Source organism: Macrosteles quadrilineatus, unplaced genomic scaffold, assembly GCF_028750875.1.
Source record: "Macrosteles quadrilineatus isolate MER2022 unplaced genomic scaffold, UCM_ALF_1.0 Scaffold_3__2_contigs__length_128488019, whole genome shotgun sequence".
Lineage (NCBI taxonomy): Eukaryota > Metazoa > Arthropoda > Insecta > Hemiptera > Cicadellidae > Macrosteles > Macrosteles quadrilineatus.
In genome coordinates this window covers 22212462-22225282 of record NW_026542596.1, presented here as the reverse complement: position 1 = coordinate 22225282, position 12821 = coordinate 22212462, and the positions used below count along the sequence as shown (strand labels likewise).

Here is a 12821-nt window from a genome sequence, read left to right as displayed (position 1 = left end):
GCAAGATTGTTGTCTGAAATCTTCAGATGGTTACTACAATGCTATTACAATGGGATTGTTCAGATGTTACTAGTAAGTAGGGACCTTCTGAGACGCGCCCCTACATACCTTCACATAAACAAATATTCAATTTTTTTCTACAATCACCCAATATAAATCTAAAATAATTGTGAAACGCCACTAAAAAAGTCAATTATAAAAAACTTTCCTACTAGTCTAAATATTGAAAATGAACCTTAAATCTGTGTCTAATATGAAAACTAGTGAGTAATGAAACCTATGTTTGGCTATGTTAAGGAACATGGACATTTACAAGGCACTAGGTTTACAACATTTTCACTAACAGTTAACAACAAACTAGAGTCTACAATATAACCGGGATACAGAGTAGTTGGATACAGGTAGATAATCTCATTTGTACTTCTAGAGATAAGTTAAGTAGCCTAAGTGTGTTTTACCATAGACAAAAGAATTAAAGAAATATAGACTGACAGCAGTGCTGCAGTTAGCATATATTTTCGCGTCCACCGCTAGGAGTGCCGTGTAGTTTCAGCGCATTCTGCTGCAGCATCAAGTGCTAGCAAGCGTTGCCATGACAACTTGGTAGTTGGAGCCAGTGTTACCAACTTCTGGAGAATTCCCTGGAATCCGGGGAGTTGGAATTTGTTCTGTTATTTTTCTGTGTTTTTAAAATTTCTGGGAATTTTTGTTAAAAAAAGGTCTTTTTTGTTAAAGTTACGGGATTTTGTACTTTACCCATATTGAACAGTGGATCTGATACGTTGGTAGCATTTTGTTTGCAAGGGTGGTAGTGCTGGTAGCAGATGGCGAGTTGACGACGGCAGCAAATCGACGGAACACTGAGCACGCTCTAGCAGCACATCGCGGAACCTTCCTTTGTCGGTCTATATTTTATTCTGTTGTCTATGATTTTTCAATCTTTAAGGTACATTTCCATTAAATCAAATGACTTATAAGGAATTCCTGGGTGTTGTGTAGCTGGATTTTGATAAAAACAAAACAGCTGGTCATATTATTAAGGGGTCACTAGAAAAACAGGCCATGCTGCAGCGCAACACTACGTCCAGTGGCCGACTTACCGTTACCGTAAGGCACACTAGGCACATGCCTAGTGGCGCCCGCCGTTGAGGGGCGCCCGGCCGACAGTCATAATATCCAAAAAGCCATACTTGTACTTATTTATTTAATGCATAAAGTGTAACAGTATAACAAATAACTGCATAGAATCTTTAAATATAATCGGATAAAATTGTGTTTTGAGTAAGATCCTAAAAATAAAATAAATAAAGAGCCTCTCTATTCCTTTAAAGTTGAAGTTAAATGTAACATTGTATACACAACTCATATAAAGATGTTACAACACAGTTTATTATAAATCAAATTATTGTACGCTGTTTTGAATGCTAAATTTAAAATCAAGAACGGCAATACATTCAGCGATTAATTTAGGCTATTCATATTCATTCTTGAATCAACCACAAAATATATGTTTTTCTTAAAACATATAAATACAACTTTAATATAATGTACTCATATTGTACTATGTCTTTCTTGGAATAATGCATTAATAAGCGGGAACGTATAACCCAACAACGGGAAATTTAATCTCGCTTATACGTTGAATCCTTTTTTTTTCGCGAAACCCAAGGCGGCGCCGTAGGTAAGTCCGCCACTGACTACGTCACAGTGGTGGATAGTTGTACTAAACTCTTACCATTAAAATCTGACAACAGCCAGCTCATTTACCAAAAACATATGGGATATGGCATTGAATCTATCAATGAATCCACTAGTGTGACGTCATGGATCCTGGAGCATGGCCTGTTTTTCTAGTGGGGCCTTGATATTATTCACAAGTACCTAGTTAGTTGGAGGAAAACAGTTGTTATTAGAACACAATAATTTGTTTAATGGAAATGTCCCTGTAAGATAGCACGTTGTTTGATATGATGTGACATACCTAGTTGTCACTAAAATATAGTAGGCTAAAAGGTATTAATGCAAATTTTAATAGATTATTTAAATATGAATAAAGCTAATACATCAGTCAATCTTAAACCACAATAATAACAACAGATAATTGTTTAACATAAACTTGGAATGAATGGTATCATTGTACATAGAAACTTACCATTTTGTGATTAAAGTCTTTGTCAGAATATAATATTTCATGGAAAAATAAAGTTTGGACTGATCAATTTTAAGGTAAAGCCATTATTTCAATTGTATAAGTTATAGAGTAAACATGCCAAACTATAATCATTGACTATAAATACACTACTACGTTGCATCCTAAGTCAATTCAAAAATAAAGAGATAAGTAAGGTAGAATCTTGTTATCTAAGAATAAAATTATCTAATTAATTAATCGCCTAAATGCAGAATGGGTAAATATTTTAAAGAGGGTTTTAGGCTCCAAAAATGTATTGGGCTTACATTTTAATATAAGTATGAAATAAATAATTTATTTGCAAGCCCATTACAAACTAGAGATATGTCATAAACAAAAGCAAATTCATAGGTTTAAAATAATTCAATTAATAAATTCATACACCAACTATGATTGAAGATTATAGAAAACCAATAGAAAGATCTGAATATTATTTTAAAGCTGGTATGAGCTTTTGCAGTTATTAAGTACACAATATACTATTCATATAACAAACATTTACAACAATTGTATTGACAGATTACAGATTCTAATTTGCCAAACTCAAAACTCCTGGGGATGGGGTTCCTGGAACAAATAAACAAAATATAAGGCTCAGAAAATACCACACAGTTGAAGTTAAGTAAACAAAACATTATTAACTGACATAAATGGACTTTTAGCTAATTTGAGGTATTTTACAGAAAAATGGCCAAGTTTTTACTATTGCGATTGCAGAATATGTTTGCATTTGGGAAGATTTCGCGATCAAAATATTCACGCTCTCGCCGCAATCATGGAGGACAATTATATTTTCCATGACTACAAGAGACTAAGAAGATGTCTACAAGACTGTGGAATATGTTAAAGGTTTTGTTGTGATCGTAAAAAACAATGACGATGTTTCCATGACTACCGGAGCCGATAATATCGCCCATACTACCGTGGCAAAGGTTCTGGATTCTGCCCCGATCATGGTTTCTGCCATCTCTTTGAAAACTAAATTGGTTATGATCACATTTACACTGTTTGTCATTATCTTTTATAAAAGTCCTAGTAGAATCGAAGCATTTAGAAGCTTTGTCCATGGGGGATGCAGGCTTTGAATGTTCTATCGTTACATTTGAAATGTTTTTACGTGCATGTTGTGTCTATTGGCTATGTTGTGTCTATTAGCATGAAAGCGGTATAATGTTAGTCTTAGTAATACAGATTCAGACATTGACATACTAAATTTAGGGACTAAAATGGCGGACAATGACTCAGTCCTATTAAAAAAGGCCTACTGTCAGGGAAAAAGTTCAGACAGACACTTGAGTTTGGTGCTCTACAGAAACGTAATTTTAAAACGCTGTAAAAACACGTAGCGTGATCACACAGCAAAGAGACTCATGTCACAGTTAAAAAAAGGAAGGGGCAAGCAGACAAGCACAAAATTACAGAAGTGGGGCATCTGTTCCGCGTAGGATGCACCTTCGTTCTTTACTTTCTGGTGTGTTAATAAAGACTTATCAAGTAACGACCCTTGTACGACCCTCGTACAAATCAATACTCCCCTTCACCTAAAACGCTACTGGATAGCAGTGTACCATTGCCTACGTTCAATGGAAAAGTAGCAAATTAATATTTACATCCAGTGTTGGGGAAGCTACTTTTAAAATGTAGCTAGCTACAACTACTGCTACATTTCCAAAAAAGTAGCTTAGCTACAGCTACAGCTACAGTTCCAAAAAAGTAGCTAGCTACAACTACAGCTACAATGAAAAGTAGCTACAGCTACAATTTTAGCTACTTTTCCAAAGACGTTACTTTTTATTCCACGCACGTTAGGTAAATGTAAAATTAATTGCAACTACATTTTTATTGAACAAAAAAAAATGTCAGTATTGTATCTAACATTACTCGGAAAACAAATTATTCCTAGATTGTATTTAATTTGTTGGCATTATAAACCTAACATTATAACAAAAGAACCAAATAGTTGGGTGCCCCATCATATTTAGTACTTATTTTTAAATATTGCATTACTGTATTTTTAAGCATCTTAAATGTAAATTTCATTAAGTTCAAAGGACATACAACCAAACTATATTTTAAAAGCTCATTTTATTTCTTTATTATAGATTCATTTATAGATGTCTTATATCAACAATTAAGACCAATAAAACTGTAAAACGATTATTTAAACATACTTTTTTGTGTTACAGAGCCTTGCCTACTGAAATTGGAGTTTATTGCTTTTACTTTTAATGTTAAAAACGACATTGCTACAACTTTTAACCATAGTGATGAGTTACTTGTTCTATGAGTAACACTTTTCAATGCCAATAAATCGTCCTTTATTGTCATTATGCTTAGGGCAAATTGTGCTTCAACCTAGTTGGTACAGAAAACAGTATTCAGCAACCTATACTGAAATCGGCTTTTAATTTAAACATGTTGAAATTTGTAAAGTAAAAATAACATGTAGGCCTACTTGGCCATGTAACAAGTTGGCTATAGTAGGCTTGTTCTTGCTAAGACTAAACCTAACAGATATTATATTATTCCTAATAATTGAACTTGGAACTTGGTATTCGTCTTAAACCATAGCTAGCCTAGGAATAGTCCTATACAAGAGCTGTAAGCAGGAGCAAACTACGCTATTTTTTCAATGTAAGTTTCATGGATATGGAGATTTTTTCGTTACAATTATCATGTAGGCCTAGCCTAGGCATATATTAAATCTCATCAGGTAAATTTCCTCTTTGTTAATTTAGTAAACCTTTAAAACATCTTCGTAATCTAACCAAGGAAGGGCTTGTGATGATAAACCACAATCAACAGCTGAAACAAAGGTTGATGGACCAGCTTTCTCATTATTTTAAGTATTGTTGGTTTCAATTAAAACCCAAGTTGAAACACCATCAATGTAATAATAGGCTAGGCATATTAGGAATATAAGTGGCAGTTAGCGGAAAGTTTAGGTACAGTCCTAATCATCACTTTTCTTTATGTTTTTTGGGTCGCTGAACACGAATATGAGGTTTGCTGACAGATATTTTGCCCGGAACATTGGTTATTTTGTGAAAAACCTTAAAATTTGGGCACTTTTTTTGGTTTTTCGGGCAAATCTCGGTAAGTATGGGTTTTTGAGAAAATCCTGCTTTGTTAAGTTAAAGATGACAAAATTTACTACAAGTTTCCTATATAATGTTTGTTTCTACGACGAACCGTTTCGCCACTAGAGCACACTAAAAAAGGCCAGAACTACAAAAAATTAAAAACCTTGCTAAATGCTGCCGTTTTACATTACGTTTCCATGGAAACAACCCATATTACGATAATTTTAACTATTTATTCTTGATAACAAACTGAAACACACTTAAAAATACCCCCGAAGCAGCAAACCTGCAGACTAAGCGAATTTCCATTTCCCTGATTGGATTTACACTAAAATGTCTCCTTAGAAATATCACATTTATTCCCTATTTAAATAAAAGTTTAACGAGTACTTAGGTTTGCTGCAACAGGGAGGGTAAAAAGGTGTTTTTAGTAAAATGTAATAATTTAGTATGAAATGAATGCATTTTCCAAATTTGATCAAAATATGTTCATAAACAAGCAAACTACAACAGTTTATTAGTCTCCATAAGAATAACATGGGCGTTTTAAATTTACAGTTTGGAATTTTCTCTGTCAGAAGGACAAGAAGTGTTTTAGTTCTTCATCAGAATTCTTAGCGTTGCTGATACGTTGAAACAATGTGTTGGGGTTTACGGGTAAGAATTCTCTACTTTCATCGCGTTATTTACTATGGCAAGTGGCTGGACACGGTCTGCTCGTCTGAGTTTGACCTTACCAAAGTTAAAAGTTATCTACAACTCTTTTAATGTATTTCATCCTTTTTTCTCAACCACTATAGCAGTCAACCCTGTGGCCAGACACATCTCTGTGCTGAGAAAATAAATGGGTGTTTTGTGGGAACGGGAAATGTTCCAGCAGTCAGTCATACATCTTGGCATAGATTTATCAAGTGTGTTTCAGTTCATTATCATGAATAAATAGTTCAAATTATCGTAACATGGGTTGTTTCCATGGAAACCCAATGTAAAACCTTTGTAAAACGATTAGGGTTTGGTTTTGCCCAGCATGATCGGACTATGGGAACAGGGATTTATGGGGGGTTTTATGGGGTAAAAATTGGTTTTTCCTATTTTTGACCATATAAACTTAAAATTTAGTGATTTCTTTCCATACCATTTTGTAGAGCTTAAACAAACAAATAGTTTAGTATATTTAAGCGTTGTTATGCGCCTAATGGTTACGGAAAAAATTCCAAAAAAATTTAAAATGCCCATGTTATTCTTATGGATACTAAGTAAACTGTTGTAGTTTGCTTGTTTATGTTTATGAACATATTTTGATCAAATTTGGAAAATGCATTCATTTCATACTAAATTATTTCCATTTAAAAAAAAAACACCTTTTTACCCTCCCTGTTGCAGCAAATCTCGTTAAACATTTATTTAAATAGGGAATAAATGTGATATTTCTAAGGAGACATTTTAGTGTAAATCCAATCAGGGAAATGTAAATTCGCTTAGTCTGCAGGTTTGCTGCGGCGGGGGTATTTTTAAGTGTGTTTCAGTTTGTTATCATGCATAAATAGTTAAAATTATCGTAACATGGGTTGTTTCCATGGAAACGTAATGTAAAACGGCAGCATTTAGCAATGTTTTTAGTTTTTTGTAGTTCTGGCCTTTTTTAGTGTGCTCTAGTGGCGAAACGGTTCGTCGTAGAAACAAACATTATATAGGAAACTTGTAGTAAATTTTGTCATCTTTAACTTAACAAAGCAGGATTTTCTCAAAAACCCATACTTACCGAGATTTGCCCGAAAACCAAAAAAAGTGCCCAAATTTTAAGGTTTTTCACAAAATAACCAATGTTCCGGGCAAAATATCTGTCAGCGAACCCCATATTCGTGTTCAGCGACCCAAAAAACATAAAGAAAAGTGATGATTAGGACTGTACCTAAACTTTCTGCTAACTTTCCTAATATGCCTAGACTATAAAGAAACTAAGTTGATTACTAATTTCCCTGTCAATCACTTGCAATAATTCAATAGCTTCTCTTGTCACCGGTAACGTTTAAACGTCGTCTGCATCTAGCGATTTTATTTTATCTGACAGTAATCATAGAGTATTAAATTAAGGAAATGAGAGCAAAAAATGTGGATAACACTCATTTAATGGCCTCCATGTCCACACAACGTTTTAATAGGGAATGAAACAGCTGCAACCAGCTGTATGAAGCCAAGAAAGTAGGCCTAATTTTTTTGAAAATCTCAGTTTGAAAGAGTTTGTTTCACGTAAGGTTGAGGTTATGATAAAAATCACTATCTCAAACAATGTTAATGTAGCGAGAAAAGTAGCTAAAATTCCGCTACAACTACTTTAAAAATGTAGCTAGCTACAGCTAAAGCTACAAAATCTTAAAAGTAGCGTAGCTACAGCTAACGCTACAAAAAAAGTAGCGCGCTACTGTAGCGTCGCTACTTGTAGCGCGCTACTTCCCAACACTGTTTACATCATCCTAAAATGTTTGCCACGTCATATTTTCTCAAGCGATCACGGAAACATTATGGTCATTTACCTTGAACGCAAATTGATTGCATTTGGTCATTATTAAAATCTTTTAATATCCTGTTACCATACAAAACATATGCACTATTCCCAGACTTTTTTCTGGACATCAAAATTCAGGTACAGTTTCTTAGTTCTCTCGGTTGGATAGACATCCTGACAATGTAGGCCATACAAAGTTTCTTTTAAATAAATGAGCTTTCCTTTTGCAACTATTACACCATCTGTCTCTGGCCCGTAACATGGCTTAAGTTTGAATAAAAAACATATCCTACCAGTAATAGGTAGGCAAATTTTTAAAACAAAACCAATTCTATCTAAACCTTAATTTCTTACACTCATATTTTTGTTAAGATACGCCCAGTTGAAATTTATATATTTTAGCAAATTTCCCATATAGGGAATAAGCTATTACCGTAGTACTCATGGTAAGACCTGGACCCGGGACCGATTTACTTTTTCATTTTGAGGTCCCTAGAGGCCAAAAACACCATCCGTTCAAATTCATAAATATATAAGAAAAAATCGATATATGAAGGATATACAACTCGTCAGGTATAGCATGACCGGTGGGGTGCGCTAGTAACGTAGCCTAGTAACGCACCCCACCGGTCATGCTATACCTGACGAGTTATATATGTCTCCGTTAGCACGATAACTCGAGCAAAAATTATACAATTTAATGAAATTTCGTATAAACTTGTAAACTTAAAATTATTCGAACAAGGACGCAAACCAGCATGATAGGACTATGGGAACGGGGGTTTATTGGGGGTTTTATGGGGTAAAAATCGGTTTTTCTAATTTTTGACCCAAAAAACATAAAATTTAGCAATTTATTTCCAAACCATTTTGTAGAGCTTTAAAAAACAAATAATCTAGTATATTGAAGTGTTATTATGTGCCTAATGGTTATAGAGAAATTTAAAAAAAATTGTAAATTTAAAATTCCCATGTTTTTCTTATGGAGAATAAGTAAAACTATTGTAGTTCGCTTGTTTATGAATATATTTTGATCAAATTTGGAACATGCATTTATTTCTTACTTAACTATTAACATTTTACAAAAAAAAACAAAAAAAAAAACACTTTTACCCTTCCTGTGGCAGCAAACCTATAAGTACTCGTTAAACTAATTCTTTATGGAAAGTAAATAAAAGAGACGTCATATAACATATATTCACTTAAAACATATATTCAGGCTTATACTGTTACTCACAAGATGGTAAATATACAAAAAAAATTGTAAGTGGTGATTGATTTCGATTGGACACTCATCATCAGACCGAATAGGCGAACATTCGTATATAAAAGGTACATATATACACACACATATATAAAAATTTGAACAAATGGTGTTTTAGGTCTCTGGGGATATCAAAATGAAAAAGTAAATCGGTCCCAGGACAAGGTCTTACCGTGCCACCTATAGTAATAGCTCTACTTCCCTATAGGGAAATTCGCTAACCTTATCGAGAACAATCTTTTTATGTAGCTTAGGTATCATATTAAATAGCTTATATAGACTACGAACTGACAACATACCTATCTGATGACAATAGGAGCTTTATCACTTTCTGGGTCCCGATCCCTGCAGGAATTTAAACGGGAGATATAGTACAAAGCCACCAACAACAGCCCAATCAGTGCAGCTATGCCCCTGGAATTTCAATTCAAACTATTATTGAATGTTGCTGGTCTTTCGATGACTGTACCTAGATGCTAGCTATCAATGACAAATAAATAAAAGAAAGTTAATTTGTTGATTTAGTTTAGAATTGAACTTAATGTAGGTTACTGTAGCCAAAGTTATAAAATGAAATGATAGGCTACATTTTAAAGTGAACAAGGCAGCATAAAAGCAAAAGGCATACAAAGTTTAACTTTGTTCAATTAACTTAAATGAAAAATATGTGTTGACAAAGGAGATCAGAGAACATTGATTAACCAGCAGAACAGAATGGTTGAAATTAAAATTTTAGAATGGATGTGTTGTGTTTGTAATAATTTACCTAGGCCTATTTGACAGTTTGTTTTCCATTTTAGAATGCTAGGCTTGGATCAGAAATACTCTAAATCAATTGGGATGGCTATTAACAATGTCCACACTCTTGCGCTTTCAATTTCAACACACACTTCAACTTTCAATTCAACATGCATCAAATTATGCGCTTTAAAGTTGTTTTTGCAGTTTTTTTTTTGTGAAAGTCAGTAAAAGATTCACTTTTGATTAATTGACGATAACCTATAGGACAAATTAAAGCCCCTCGTTCCCACCACCATATGTGGCTTAAGTCTGGGTTTTATTTGCCAGCCAATTCCCCGTGAAAATATTCTTTCTTCTTAGGCTTCGGCCACTTTCACTCCTCGTCCAGACACATTATGTGTCCGAAACCCTAACAGCGCGACGCCCTACTCCTACTGCCCTGAGCGACAGGGATCATTGTGGTTGGCTCTAACCTTTCCTCTCTCATGGGGAAGTTTTCAATCCTTTTCTTTCTTTGTTTATGATTGTTTTTTTTTTTCAATTTAAAAGCCTGTAGGCCTATGTATCTTTGATCCCTTCTATTTCCCTAGCTACTTTCCTAAACGTCTCAATTGTTTCCTTGTCCCTCATCAAGTTTTTTTTTTTCATCTAAACTTGGTCATTTCTAAATTTTTTAACTTAAACTTGGTGATCGAATGAATAGCAGCTTCAACACAATTATCACAAAATTCGTATTTGCCTAGATTAAATATATAGATCCTTATTTTATTCATTATGTCCAACAAACACATATGAGAGCGATAATATTTAGTTATATTTTTATTTTGTTTTATTTTGCAGGCTACAAAACAGAATAGGGCCTACAAATTCCATTAACATTGCAGCACTATCGTAATTTCTATGAATTCTAAGGTTTCTTCGTTACTCACGTTGCTCCAAGCTATTACACCACGTTTTAAGTTACTTGTAAAAAATGTAAAGCAGTAGCAAATTGAAACACACAGAAATGAAAGGCTGGTGGTTCGCCTTGCGCTAAGCTGTGCGCTATGAAGTGGAGCTTCTTCCGCTACAATCGTGCATGCCTTGACGCATGCGTTACTTGAATCAAGATGCATCAAGGCATGCTCAAAGAGGCATGCGCTTAGCGCACACAAAAGCGCACAAGTGTGGACATACAAACTATCAGGTTATTGCTCCTGCTAGGTTATTGCTGCCCTCATATGGTAGGCTACTTTACTTTGTATGTTATGGTCGAGTAGGGTAGCCTAAGGTGCTCGACTATAGGCAGTGATAAAAGAGTAGGCCTTAACTGAGATAATTGATAAGTAGGCATTTTCAGTAAAAAGTTTGTATAGGCTAATCATAATGTTCCTTAAGGAAAGTTTAGAAAACAATTGGATTTTAATACAAATTTTGTATTCTTACCATAAGTACCATGTGCTATAGTTGTAGTAATTGCAACATTTGTTATCCCCACAGCAGTACTGCTCAGATGGATGACAAATCATAAATTCGCAAAAATCTGCATAAACATGATTTAGACAAAGGAGATGTGTTATTGTTAACATTGACGTACATGATGATGACATAAAGCCCATCGTATCATCGATTCAACAACACAACAACAATCAAGCACAAATAATATATCCTTTAAACAGTAAAACTATACATTTATTTACGGATTAAGTCCAATTTTTTTTGTGAAATCTAAAACTGAACGAAACGGATTGTTGATACTTCTCGCCTCACAGCAGTAGCCAACCAAGCCAGCAGAGCAGACATCAGTGACAGAACACAGAACTGACAGCACAACAGTAGTTTGCAGACATTAATCAGCTGGTGTGGGTGTAACATGTGTTCTTGTTGTTCTCTAATTCATTTCAGGTTGGCCAACATGCTTAGACAAAAGTAAACCTTTGTTATTGCATCGGTTATAAACGTAAGATACGTAACATATATATACGCCCCTTCACCCTACCACTAATGACGACTAACAGCTAGGGGGTGCCTGGGGGCGGATCCCCCAGCGAGCCAAAGGCGAGTGTATATACGGCTGCATACAGACTGATCCGCGGTCAGAGGGTAGTTTTGGAGCATTCAAACTGACCCGGGGGTCTGGTAGGTAGATAATAGGGTCGCTTGAAACATGTGATCTGATCCGCGAGTCGTTGAGGGAGGACGGGAAATTCTTCAGGCTTCTACGGGGTAAATAAGTTGAGCAACAGACAAAGTCCTTCCTTGTACAACCAGTAATATGATTTAGCCTAAAAGCTTCTTTTAGCAATTTAGTTCATTTGGCTTAAATATTGCTATCGTATTTTAAAATCTTTCACTTAGTAAAAACTAATTGTTATTTAGTACAAACCAACAGAAATACATCAGTGATAACTTACATTGCTATAGGGTTCTATTGAGTGATTATAACTTAAACAGATGCAATACGCCAAAGAATATCGTCTACGTGTAATCTCCAAGAAGTGATAAAAAAGGCAGAAACCAACCCATACAATAGATATAAGTTAACTCCATAAGAAATAATTTTAAAGTTACTGTGATATTAGGATTTTCTACTGATTTGGTAATAGAACATTATATTGCAAAACATGGCACGATTCAGAAGAAAATCGATTTTAAAATCAGAAAAAACCATTAATTTAGTAAATCACAATTTAAAATATTAACAGCTGTTTCATTCAAAAGTAGTGTAAATGTATATGGTCGTAATGTAAACACATTTGAAGAGGGAACTTTAAAGGCCTCTGGGGCGGAGCCCCGAGGGAATTTACCTTGTTTCTCTTTTGATGGCTCATCTACAGACTAAGACCTCTCTTTAGAGACCCCTACCAAGTTTCTACGCCCAGCCTTTCTCTGTAATTAGCTGTGACAAAACCCCGTTTTTCCTCCATAAGAATAACATGGGATGGGAATTTAAAGGCCACTGGGGCAGAGCCCCAAAGGAATTTACCACGTTTCTCTTTTGATGGCTTATCTACAGACCAAGACCTTTCTTTAGGGACAGTTGCACAGATGCAGTTT

General features: G+C 34.8%; 1 long non-coding RNA gene across 1 annotated transcript; it reads right to left on the bottom strand.

The window, feature by feature from the left end:
- Positions 1-320: 320 nt before the first annotated feature.
- On the bottom strand, positions 321-11557 carry LOC128989957 (uncharacterized). The gene is made up of 3 exons (XR_008490473.1): positions 11211-11557; positions 9344-9458; positions 321-2758 (listed from the first exon to the last, which is right to left on the bottom strand). It is a non-coding gene; the product is annotated as an uncharacterized LOC128989957 (long non-coding RNA).
- Between the last annotated feature and the right edge of the window lie 1264 nt (positions 11558-12821).